A 14,270-nucleotide genomic window follows, 5' to 3' on the forward strand; every position below is an offset into this window, starting at 1 on the left:
AGCGAGCTCTTAACCAACTGAGCCACTCAGCCGGCCCTTCAATATTATTCAACTTTAGCTTCAGGTGTACAGCACAGTGATCAGGCATCTACACAGTCTATGAAGTGACCTCCCTAATAAATCCAGTGCCCATCTGGCACCCTACATAATCTTTACACTATTATTGATTATATTCCTCAAACTGTATTTTATATCCCTGTGACAACATTGTGACTACTAATTTGTGCTTTCTAATTCCTTTACCTTCTCCCCTATTCCTCCCTCCCATCTAACAACTATCAGTTTTTTTTCCCCTATATCTCTGAGGCTATTTCTGTTTTGTTTGTTTGTTTATTCTGTTCTTTAGATGCCACATATAAGTGAGATCATATGGTATTTATATTTTTCTGTCTGACTTATTTCACTTAGCATAACATTCTCTAAGCCACTAATCATTAGAAAATTGCAAATAAAAATCACAAAGAGATACCACCTCATTCCGGTCAGAATGGTTATCATCAATAAATCAACAAACAACAAGTGCTGGTGAGGATGTGGAGAAAAGGGAACCCTGGTGCACTGTTGGTGGAATTGCAGACTGGTGTAGCCACTATGGAAAACTATGGAGGTTCCTCAAAAAATTGGCAATGGAATGACCTTATGACCCAGAAATTCCACTCTTAGGTATCTATCCAAAGAAATCCAAAACATTAATTCGAAAAAATATATGGACCCCTATGTTTATTGCAGTGCTACTCACAATAACCAATACATGGAAACAACCAAAATGCCCATCAATAGACAATTGGATAAAGAAACTGGTACATTTATACAACGGAGTATTACTTGGCCATAAAGAAGAAGGAAATCTCACCATTTGCAATGACATGGATGCACCTATTCATTCTTTCCTCCCTCCTAATCCCTGGAAACTATTCATCTTTTTACAGTTTCTGTAATTTTACCTTTTAAAAGAATGACGTATAGTCGAAGTCAAATACTATGTAGCCTTTTTAGATTGGCTTCTTTTACTTAGGAAGGTACACTTAGGCTCCATCCTGTCTTTTCATGACTGACAGCTCACTTCTTTTCTACCACTAGATAATATTCCATTGTCTGGTTGTATCACAGTTTATTTATCCATTTGTTTACTGAAGGACATCTTGGTTACTTCCAAATTTTGGCAATTTTGAAAACAGCTAATAGAAACATCTCTATGCAATTGTTTGTGTGGACATAAAATTTCAACTCCTTTGGATAAATACCAAGTAGGATAATTGCTGGGTCATCTAGTGGAACTATATTCAGTTTTGTAAGAAGCCACAAAACTGTCTTCCAAGGTGGCCACACCATTCTGTATTTCTTCCAGCAGTGAGCAGCGAATGAGAGTTCCTGTTGTTACTCACCCGCCAGCATTAGACAGTGTCAGTGTGCCAGAATTTAGCTATTCTAACAGGTGTGTAGTGGCATCTTGTTTTAATTTGCATTTTATTGATGACATATGATGTGGAATATCTTTTCATATGTTTCTTTATCACTGTATATCTTCTTTGATGTGGTACCTGTTAAGGTTTTTGGCCCATTAGGTTGTATGTTTCCTTATTGTTGAGTTTTAAGAGGTTTTTGTATATTTTGAATAACAGTTCTTTATCATATGTGTCTTTTGTAGATATTTCCTCCCAGTTTGTGGCTTGTCTTCTCATTCTTCTGACATTGTCATTCACAGAGCAGCAGTAATTAATTTTAATAAAGTCCAGTCAATGATTTCTTTCGTAGATCATGTCTTTGGTGTTGCATCTAAGAAGTCGTAGGCATATTTAAGGTCATCTAGGTTTTCTGTCATGTTATCTTCTAGAACGTCTATATTTCTGCATGTTATATTTAAATATGTGATAGATTTGTGAAGGATAAAGGCCTGTGTCTAGATTCATGTTTTTGCACATGAATGTCCTGCTTTTCCAGCATCATTTGTTGAGGACATTAACTTTGCTCCATTGTTTTGTTATACTTTGTTCCTTTGACAAAGATCACTTAACTTATTTATAGGGGTCTATTTCTGGGCTTTCTATTTTGTCCCATGAAATTTTTTCTGGCCCATTCTTTTATCAATACCACACTTGATTACTGTAGCTTTATAGTAAGTCTATAACCATTTTAACAATTATGGCTGTTTAAAAATTTTTCTTTCCCATTGAATGGTCTTGGCACTCTTGCTGAAATTCAACTAGCCATAGATGTTATGTGTTCATGATTTTATTCCATTGATCTCTATTTCTATCCTTTCACACATATAACAATGTTTTGATTTCTGCAGCTTTGTAGTATGTTTTGAAATTAAGAAGTGTGAGTCCACAAATTTTAATTTTTTTTTCAAGATTGTTTTGGCTGTTCAGGATCCCTTGTAGTTCCACATGAATTTTAGGATTAACCTATCCATTTCTGAGGAAAAGGGGGGGAAAGGGAATTCTGATAGAAATTGCATTGAATTTGTAGATCAATTTGAACAGAATTGCTATCTTAATAATATTAAGTCCTCTAATCCAAAAACATGGATGTCTTTCAATTTCTTTAGGTTTTCTTTAATTACTTTCACCAATATTTTACATTTTCCATTCTATAAAACACTTCCTTGGTTAAATTTATTCCTAAGCTTTCTATTATTTTGCATGCTATTTTAAATGAGATTGTTTTGTTAATTCCATTTTCAGAAGGTTCATTGCTAGAGTATAGAAATATGACTAATTTTTGCATATTAATCTTCCATCCTGCAACTTTTCAGAAAATTACTATTAACTCTAGCAGTTTTAAGCATCTGAAATCTTTGGAGCTTTCTATATATAAGATTATGTAAACTGCCTAAGATAGTTTTACCATTTCCTTTCCAACCTTGATGCCCTTTATTTCTTGCCTAATTGGCTAGAACTTCCTGTACATTATTGAATAGAATAAGTGGAGCGGACCTCCTCATGTTTTTCCAGATCATAACGGCAAAGTTTTTAGTCTTTCATCATTAAGTATGATGTAAGCTGTGGATTTTCATATTTGTTCTTTGTCCAAATTGAGGACATTCCATTCTATTCCTAGTTTGTTGAGTGTTTTCATCATGAAAACATGTTGTATTTTGTCAACTTTTTTCTATGTGTGTTGAGATGATCATGTGTGTATTTTTCCCCCTTTATGCTATCACTACAATGCATTGTATTGAATGTTAATCAATCTTGTATTCCAGGGATAAATCCCACTTGCCCATGGTATATAATCCCATTAATATTTTGCTGAATTCAGTTTGCTAATATTCTGTTGAAGATTTTTTCATCTACATTTATGAGAGATATGGGTCTGTAGATTTCTGTCTTGTGATATTTTGCATGATTATAATATCAAAGTAATACCAGCCTCATAGAGATATTCTGGTTTTGATTAGTTTTACTAGTTGCTAGCTGTTTGAAATTGAGGTAGTCAATCAATAACTTAATGTTTTAGACTCCTCAATCTCTGGAACTCCATACAAATTTTTGTGAGGGATAAATAAGATTATTATGTGTGCTTTGTAAACTGTCAATCTCAGTATTTATATTAAATTATAAGAAGTGTTGGTATCAGTGTTAAGAATAATAGCACAGAGTAGAGGAGTAGAATTAGAAATGTATGTACCTTAACTAGGATTATAACACTTTATTTCTCTTGGTTTTTATCACAGTATCTATAAAATGAGTCACAATCATTCTAGTTGTGTTACAATAACCACATTAATAACAATAATAGCATAACTATAATGACATAACAATAATAAATTACTAATACTATATATATCGAGTACATACTGCCCAAGCCCTTCACGTATATTACCTTATTTTATCCTCACAATACCATAATGAAGGTGCTTGTATCTTCTCTCATTTTCTAAGTGAGGATGGAACCTGAAGTTTGGGTAACTTTTCAAGGTCACACAGATCAGAAGTCATGGAAAATCAGTTAAGTCTGTGACATAGTAACACTAATAAAGTTAGTCATTTTTCACTCTTGTCGAGGAGAGTGAATAAGACGTTTATGCAAATAAGATGAGTAAACTTTTGTTCAGATATTCTTAAAAAATTCTATGTATTTTCAGAAATAACCAATGAGTTTAAAATAAAATAAGAACGAATCAATGTGATTTTTCTATCACCTTGAAAACCAACTTCTTTAAAAACTTTTTTCTATAATGCTGGAATGAATTAACATTATGCATGTTGAAAATGCCTAACCACCACCCTCGCACACTTCTGCAGTGAATAGCTTTTAGGCCTTGGCAATTCAGACAAGTGTTTCTGAAATAAAATACTACACATGTATAGGAAACATTTAACACCAATGGCTGAATATCTTCCTGTAAAGACAACAATGCCAGTATCTAAATTTTTTTTTTGATATTTCATAATGATGTAAAATAGACTTTAAACATCCTTGGCTGACTTTTGTGCTAACATGTAAAGCATTATTCAAATACAAATTTGACAATAAAAGAGACTCAGAAATTCTAAGATATTTCTGTTCTTTAACTGAGTTTGTTATTTGAAATTTCACATAAAATTTAGGGACCAGATTTTGAAATTTAGCAGAGGCAAATCAACAAGAGAAAACCCCTTAAACCTGGCAGTAAAACCATGGGTTGATTTAATCAATTTAAACACATAGCATTAAATGTATGTGATCAATCTTACTTACAGAATGTGAATGAAGTATGCTTTGGAGTTGCATTCTGGACACTGAGATTGACCTGAGTGAGACATCATGACTGGTAATGTTCCTTGGTGTTTCTATACAAGACAGGGTCCTTATTAGATTGCAATCACTATTTTTTTTTATTTCTTGTCAAAGATAGTTCTCAGAATTAAGAAATTTAAAGTTTAGCAAAGCGTAGCATTGAAGTGTTCTAACCTTATCAAATATTCTAAATGGTTTCCAATTTAAATTTCTGAGTGCCGAGTGCATTTGTCTTGCTTAAATATTACAAACAATTTCTGAAAATAAGATATAAATTTTATATTGATATAACTAAAGGTTGAGATTCAGGACAGGTAAATTCCCTCCTCTCTTAGAATATACTTTAAATAATTTAAATTCATTATTAGAAAAAATGTTAAATTGCTTACATGATTGAGGCATTGAAATCATGATGTCTAAGTGTGAATGATGGCTGACACATTTTATTTAAAAGTCATATTTAAGGAGCTTATGCTTAATTTCTAATTTATTGTTCATTATGGATCACATGTTTGGCTTTGTCAAAATATTTTCCTATATCCTCATTTAACCTTTCTTGCATTTGTGCTTAATAAAAAGAAGAGCAAAAGCACAGCTAAAAAAAATCATAATAGCAATTTCCCCATCTCACTTCCTACTCTGTTATATCCACTTGCATTTGTTGGTAAGATCCTGAAAAATACTGGCCACATCTGCTCTATTTCAGAGAAAAGCCCTCCTGTGTAATATTAAAGCCTGCTGGGTACCCACACTAGTCGAAATGTTAAATGCATTGATGACTTCTTTTGAAATAAAATAACAATTATGAACAAATAGATTTTGGACTCTTAGCATTAAAGTGATTTTTTTTTCTACAAAATAAATTTGGTATTTGGTTGAAAGAAAATAAAGCAGAACTTTAGAAGAATTACAAATGTAAGACATGACAGGGTACAAAAAGCTTTGCAGGTCTATATAACAGGGAAATTTTCTTTTTTATAAAGTCTTCTGGCTATGTTCACACACATATATTCAACTACATAATTGTTCTTAGGTTGTAAGTAGTCAGGCAAATATTTTTGAATAAAGATATTAACTTTCCCCACTCACGACAATATCTAAGTTCACAACTTAGTTCATAAGAATGAAACAAAATGTTTCTACAATAAATTGGCATTTTGTTTTCTAGCACTTTAATTTCCCTGTCAAATGGCATTTGAATGCAGTTATTCCTCTAAAGTGGTGGTCCTTAAAATTTGGTGATTCCCATACATATTTAAGTAGTTAGTGAAATGCAGTGTATCCTAGTCCCATTGAAATGTTCATATAAACATATATACATGCTACCTGAAACCCATCCATGAACTTCGAAGTTCACAGCCCCAGCCCTATAAAGCCTTAGCAACTGGAAACATCTCAGAAATACACAATTTTCCTGTCATAAATTAAGGAGCATCCATAAACTAAAACTGGATAGGAGGAAGGAAGTTGGCTTCCCATCACACCTCAGAGTTACATTACCCTAGCCACCATCCTGCAGGCCCTTTATTTATGGAACAATTATTTCACTCAAGCATTTAATGTAAATACCTGGAGAGGAGGGAGTTAGGTAGAAGAATGGTGAGGCACGCCCAACAGTCACTTGATAGAATGTCTTTCCCCATAATTTTCAACCAACGACTTATATTCTGGTTAATAACTATTTGTGTGTGCATGTGTATGTGCACACTTAGAATAATATTTTTTATTAAGCCAATAACTTTAATTATTAGTCAAATTAACATATATTCCCCAGTACATTCACTACAAGAGAACCATGATATAGTATTTGTTTTCATCAATCATATAGATTTTTGGTGAAATATTATGGATTAATTCATATTTTATACTTTAATCCAAATATTTATTTATAGATATTCTTCAAATATAACTAATAAATTAAAATAACCAAAATAAATAATTCACTTGTAGTTTTTGGGAAAATAAATATGCAATAGTTTTAAATATCTCTGAAACTGGTGGTTTCCAAATTTGTTCCCTATTAGAAATATCTGAAAACTTTAAAAATCTCAATGATCCAGACAGGAAAAAGTCGAGAACCATATGACTTCACCGATATATGAGATATAAAACTGAAAGCAACAAAGGAACAAGACAAACAAATGAAGAAACAAAAACTCATAGACACAGACAAGAGTTTAGTGGTTACCAGAGAGTGAAGGGGGAGGGGAGAAAAGCAGAAGAGGGTAAAGGGGGTCAAATATATAGTGACAGAGGGAGAACTGACTCTGGGTGGTGAACACACAATACAATATATAGATGATGTCTTATAGAATTGTACACCCGAAATCTATGTAATTTTAGTAACCATTGTCACCCCAATAAATTTTAATAAAAAAAATCACAATGACCAAGGAAATCCCATATCAATTAAATCAAATTGTTTTGCAATGACAGCTAGGCACCAGTTATTGTTGTTTAATCAGTAAATATTTTATTTAGGATTTCTGCAACTAAAATGGATCCATCTTTTAAAAATATATTTGATATATAGCACTGTGTAAATTTAAAATGTACATGTTAATTTTATGCATTTATATATTGTATATGATTGACATTATAATGATATTTAGAACTGCTATCACATTACATAAGTACTTTCTTTTTAATGGTTGCGATAATTAAGTTTCAGTGACTCAACAAGTTTGATGATTGTAGTACAACATAGTTGTCTATATTCATTATACTGTGCATTATACCTCTGTGGCTTATTTACTACTCATTGAAACATCAATCTTATCCTCACCACCATCTCCTAGTAACCACTATTTTATAATCTGTTTTTTACAAGTTTGACTTTTTTATATTATACATATAAGTGATATCATATAGAACTTCTCATTCTCTGACTTATCTCACTTAACATAATGTGCTCAAGGTCCATCCATTTTCTCTCAAATGGCTGAATAATAGTCCAACATATGTTTTTTTATCCACTTTTCTGTTTTTGGGCATTTAGGTTTTTTCCAAACCTTGGCTATTGTGAATAATGCTGCAATCAACATGAGAGTGAATATCTTTTCAAAATCTTGTTTCATTTCCTTTGGGTATATATATACCCAGAAGTGGAACTGCTGGATTGCATGATAGATAGATAGATAGATAGATAGATAGATAGATAGATAGATACAGATACAGATATAGATTTTTTTTAATTGGTGGGTTTTTGTTTGTTTGTTTGTTTTTGTTTTTTAAATTGGGGAACAGTGTGTTTTTCCAGAACCCATCAGCTCCAAGTCAAGTTGTTGTTTCAATCTAGTTGTGGAGGGTGCAGCTCAGTGGCCCATGTGGGTATCAAACCGGTATTACAAGCACTGAGCTTCAACCAACTGAGCTAACCAGCCACCCTGGTAGGTATATTTTTAAGTTTCTAAGGAAACTGTATATTTTTTTTCATAGTGGTGGATGAATTTAAATTCTCACCAACAGTGTATAAGTATTTCCATTTGATGACATCCTCCCAAGCACCTGTTTTATCTCTTGTCTTCTTGATGGTGGCCATTCTAACAGGCATGAGCTGATACCTCATTATGGCTTTGATTTGCATTCCTCCAATGATTTGTGATGTTGAGTATCTTTTCACATGTCCTTTGGCCATTTTGATGTCCTCTTTGGAAAAAATGTCTATTTAGTCCTTCTGTCAATTTTTGAATTGGATTGTTTATATTCTTGCTATTCAGTTCTTTATATATTTTGGATATTAAATTTTTATGATATACAGTTTACAAATATTTTCACCATTCCATAAGTTACTCTTCATTTTGTTAATTTTCCTTTTGCTGTGCAGAAGCTTTTGAGTTTGTTGTAGTCCCAATTTGTTGATTTTTGCTTTATTGTTCAGGCAGTAGTAGTTTTAAAAGATCCTCCAGTTATATCAATGTGCAACAAATTTTAGAACCACTGTCCTAAATCTTCTCAATTTAAAGTGTAGACTTCAGGCCAGCAGCATTGGAATCACCTGGGAACATGCTAGAAAAGCAGAAACATGGGCCTACCCCAGACCTACTAAAACAGAGTAGTCTATATTATTAACAATATTTCCAGGTGATTCATATGTATGGGGAAGTTTAAAAACACTGATTGAAATGTGATGTATAAATTAAACAAAATGCATAAGTAGAGTTACATACAGAAAATAGTTTGAGCAAAAATATTGGCATCAAACATGTCTGTAGCAGTAATCTTAAGGAGAAAAGGTAAACCTTCATTTTTTTTTTCACTGACCTTTACCATAAGCTGATATTCTGATTTTATTAATCAAACATCAGGTACTTTATCTACAAGATTAATTATTCCAACTTCTTTCTAATAAGATATCTTGCATTTGCCAAAGATTCAATTAGCAATTTTGACCTTAAAATGTCAGTTTTGTTATAGATCTGTATTGTGAAATTTAGTATCTGCAAGTCTTTTTCAGTGTGGCAATAAGAATTTTTTAACAATGTGGCATCTTTTACTATTATGTGAATAAATTACTGCTTTTGCATTGATGCAAGTATCCTTTTCTTGGGTTTTATGGTATATAAACTAAATATCTGACATTGTATATCATTGCTTTCTGAGATAAATATTGAAAGTATGACAGTTCCATACAAATCATATTATCTTCTACTATTCAATCATTTATTAGTTTGGTACTATTTGCTGCTTGTCTATTATGTACCAGAACAATGATACAGGGGAAGTTTTCACCAAGTATGTACAATTAATACCATATACTGTTCATCTTTAAACTTAAGCTTATATAAAACAAATATTAACAGAGCCAAAGGAAGAAATAGAAATACAAAAATAGCATAGATTTAAATACCCTACTTCCATCAATGAATAGGTCATCCAGACAGAAAATCCATAAGAAAACACTGAACTTAAAAAACATATTAGATCAGGTAGATTTAACAGACATTTAACAGACATTCCATTCAAAAGCAGTAAAATACACATTCTTCTCCAGTGCACATGGAACTTTCTCCAGGATAGACCATATGTGAAGTAGCAAAACAAGTCTCAATAAATTTAAGAAGACTGAAATCATACCAAGCATCTTTTCTGAATACAATGGTATGAAACTGGAAATGAATTACAAGAAGAAAACTAAAAAATTCACAAATATGTGGAGATTATACAACAGGCTACTAAACAACCAATGTGTTAATGAAGAAATAAAACAGAGCATTTTAGAAATATCTTGAGACAAATAAAAATGGAAATACAATACACAAAAACTTTTGGAATGCAGCAAAAGTAGTAATAAGAGGACATGTTACAGTGATAAGTGCCTGTGTTAGGAAACAAAATCTCAAATAAGCAACCTACCTTTATACCTCAAGGAACTAGAAAAAGAAGAACAAACTAAGCCCAAAGATAATAGAAGGAAGGAAATAACAGAGAGCAAAATTAAATGAAATAGAGCCTGAAATGACAATAGAAAAGATCAGTAAAACTAAGAGCTAGGGAGTTTTCTTTTTGAAAAGATGAACAAAATAGAGAAACCTATAGCCAGACTCACCAAGAAAGGAAGAGAGAAAACTCAATTAAATAAATCCAAACTAAGAGATGTTACAACTAATATCACAGAAATACAAAGGATCCTAAGAAATAGAAAATATATAAACAATTATATGCCAACAAATTGATCAACCAAAAAGAAATGAATAATTTCCTAAAAACATACAACCTACCAAGACTGAATCATGAAGAAACAGAATTTCTGAATAGACCAATTACTAAAACGGACATTGAATCAGTAACAAAATACCTCCCAACGAACAAAAGTCCAATACCAGATGCCTCCACAGGTAAATTCTACCAAATCTTTAAAGGAGAATTAATACTAATTCTTCTCAAACTTTTCCAAAAAAGCAGAAGTAGAAGGAGACTTCTAACCTCATTTTATGAGACTACCATTACTATGATATCAAAACCAGAATAAGGACCCTGCAAGAAAATTATAGACCAATATCCCTCATGAACATAGAAAAGAAAGAAAGAAAAAAAAAAGAAATTTGGGTTGGAAAAGCAATACAGAAAAAAATTCAGCATGCCAAGTACAACAGGAGATAGAAGAACAGAGTGCTATCAAACAGAGAAGAGGGGGTAATTTCCCTACCAATGGCTGTTCTGTGGAAGGGTTGCAATTTACATTATGAGTAAAAGATGTAGGACTATTATAAGTAAATGGGGAGAGAGAATTCAGAGAGACTGGATGCCAGGGTTTTTTTAAATTAAATTTATTGGGATGAATTTAGTTAGTAAAATTATATAGTTTTCAAGTGTACATTTAGATATCATCTATATATATTGCATTGTGTGTTTACCACCTAGAGTCAATTCTCCTTCCATCACCATATATTTCACCTCCCACTTTAACCTTTGGTAACCACTAAATTGTTGTCTCTGTGTGTGTAAGTTTTTGTTTCTTTGTTTGTCTTGTTTGTTTGTTGCTTTCAGTTTTATATCCCACATATGAGTGAAGTCAAAGTGAAAAAAACAATGAGAAAGGGATACCATGTTCAGCTAAAAGAAAGAAGTTTAGTGTGACTATAATACAGTATGAGAGGAGATGAGGTAAAAAAAGTGGAAAAAGAGGTTGGGCAAGATTGTTATGAGACCTTACATACCACGTGAAAGAGACAGACCATTTTTCTTGGACATGTGGAATTGTCAGAGGTTGTAACATGTAAGCGACATTAACAAAAGGGGTTTTTTTTTTGTTTGTTTTGTTTTTTGTGTTTTTTTTAGAAAGGATACAGGATTTTAAAGTGGAAAGTGGAACATGTTGAGAAGGAAAGAAAATCAATGAAGACCAAGTAAGGGCTTATTACAATAGTCTACATATCAGAATATAAGAACATAAATTACATCAGTAATAAAAGGAATGGGGAAGGGGGAGCACATTAAAACAGTACTGGGGAAATAATATCTACAGGACTTAATGGCTGGGAGAATACGAAAGGAAAATGTGGTGAGATAGGCAACAAAGAACACTAGTGATTTTTCCGTGGGGTAATATGCTAGTGGTAAGGCTAATAACTGAATGAGAAAAATAGGAAGAAATAGGCAGTTATGGATAGGGAAGACATTGGTGAGTTTAATTCTGGCATTTTATCCCTGTGGAAGTTCTTCGCAATGCTTTTAAGGAGACAATGGTAATTACTAATCCAGAGCTCACAGAATAGATGGTCTAGCCAAAAGCATTCAGAAGTCATTAATGAACACAGATAGCCATTGATGCTGAATGGCTGATGTCACCTAGAAATTGATGAAAAAGAGGCCTGAGCCTGAGATCCTGTAAACCATCGATATTTGAAGAGCACATGGAAGAAAATGATTCTGCAGCCAACATTGAGGAAGAGTTATGATCAAGTGAGAGAGACAGAAAAGGGTCAAAGTCACAAATAAATTTTTATAAGAACTGAAAGGAAACGCGTGCCAGTGAAGATCTGTTGCTGTTTGGTTTTCCCGAACATGAAACTTGACTAATTTGTGAATTCTGTTCCTTTTTTGAAGGGCCTCATAATTATACAAAAACAATAAAAAAGCCTAGATTTGATAAGAAAAATTGTTAGTGACTAGCTCAATGTTGCTCAACTTGGCTTTAGTCCATATCACAGAACAGTTAGAGTGAGGCTTTTAGCCAAGAAGATGGGCTATCTGGGATCATAATTTGGCTCTACTCATTGTATGTAGTGATCCTGAGTATGGTACTTATGCACCTTTAAGCCTCATTTTCCCACATATTAAGTGAACATCATTTTTACCAACCTCCATACAATTATTGTGTGGATTCAATAGATGCTAAAGGTCAAGCATTTAGCAAGAGCTGTTACAAAGCATTTAAACTAAATAAATGTTAGCTATTATTGTAAACAAAATGTTTTTTTAGTTGACTAGGATCCTCCGAGTTTATATCAGTCGCACAATTAAAAAAAAAAAGAGAGAGAAAAGAAATGGAAAGTATTTTCTAAGCAACTCAGTAAGTTTCTGGCCAACCCTCCTTGTTGAATGATTTTGTTTTTGTTTTTGTTTTTTTTTAATCTTGCATTAGGAAAGGCACTAACATTTGGGGTGAAAGTGGCAATAGCAGAACCCAAAAGGTGGGCTTTATAGTATTGAAATAATTACAGAAACTGGAGGAAGGCATTTTATTTTGCCTTCTAAGGAAAACATATAAGAAACTCATACAACTCAACAAAAAAACAACATTCCAGTTAACAAATGGGCAGAGGACCTGAAAAGACATTTCTCCAAAGAGGACAAACAGATGGCCAATAGACATATAAAAAGATGCTCAACATCATTAATCATGAGAGAAATGCAAATAAAAGCCACAATGAGACATCACCTCACCCTGGTTAGAATGGTCATCATCAACAAGACAAATTATAACAAGTGTTGGAGAGGCTGTGGAGAAAAGGAACCTTCATACACTGTTGGTGGAAATACAGATTGGTGTAGCTGCTATGGAAAACAGTATGGAAGCTCCTCAAAAAATTAAGAATAGACTTACAATATGACCCAGCAGTCCCTCTCTTGGGTATCTGTCCCAAAAATCTGAAAACATTTATCAGTCAAGATATATGTGCTCTGATGTTCATTGCAGCATTATTTACAGTGGTCAAGACATGGAAACATCCGAAGTGTCCTTTGATAGATGATTGGACAAAGAAGGTGTAGTATATATACACAATGGAATACTGTTCTGCCATAAGAAAAGATGAAATAGTGCCATTTGCAACAAGATGGATGGATCTTGAGATTATTGTGCTAAGCAAAATAATTCAGAGAGAAAAAGTCAAGAACCATATGATTTCACTGATATGTGGTATATAAAACTGAAAGCAACAAAGGAACAAGACAAACAAAGAAACAAAAACTCATAGATACATACAATAATTTAGTGGTTACCAGATGGTAAGGGTGGTGATAGACGAGGGTAAATGGGATCAAATATATGGTGATGGAAGGAGAACTGACTCTGGGTGGTGAACACACAATGTGATATATAGATGATGTATTACAGAATTGTACACTTGAAACCTATGTAATGCTACTAACAATTGTCACCCCAATAAATTTTAATTAAAAAATATAAAGCAAATAAAAGTAGAAAAAAAAGGAAGAAAAGAAATATACAAAATAAGTTATGGTAGATAAGGATGACGGTGTTCCTAAACTAAAAATCTGAATGTCTATAGCACACTGTAAGAAATTCAGAAATCCAATCTCATCAAACTGTACACATTAAATATGTATAGTTCTTTGTGTATCAGTAATACTTCAATAAAGCTGTTTTTCTTTTTTTTTTTTTTGAAGTGAATTTGAGGGATGACCTTTCAAGCTGTTTAAAGCATTCTTTAATTACATGCTAATTGACAAATAATAAAAACTGCTGTTCTGCTACCTTCAAAAAGTATTTTTGAAGTGGCACATTTTTCCCAATAGTTTTCAACTCCTGCTGATTATCTAGATATAATGCTTTTTATAATGTTTTATATATAATGCAA

The sequence above is a fragment of the Hipposideros armiger genome, unplaced genomic scaffold (assembly GCF_001890085.2).
Source record: "Hipposideros armiger isolate ML-2016 unplaced genomic scaffold, ASM189008v1 scaffold_847, whole genome shotgun sequence".
In the NCBI taxonomy this organism is placed as follows: Eukaryota; Metazoa; Chordata; class Mammalia; order Chiroptera; family Hipposideridae; genus Hipposideros; species Hipposideros armiger.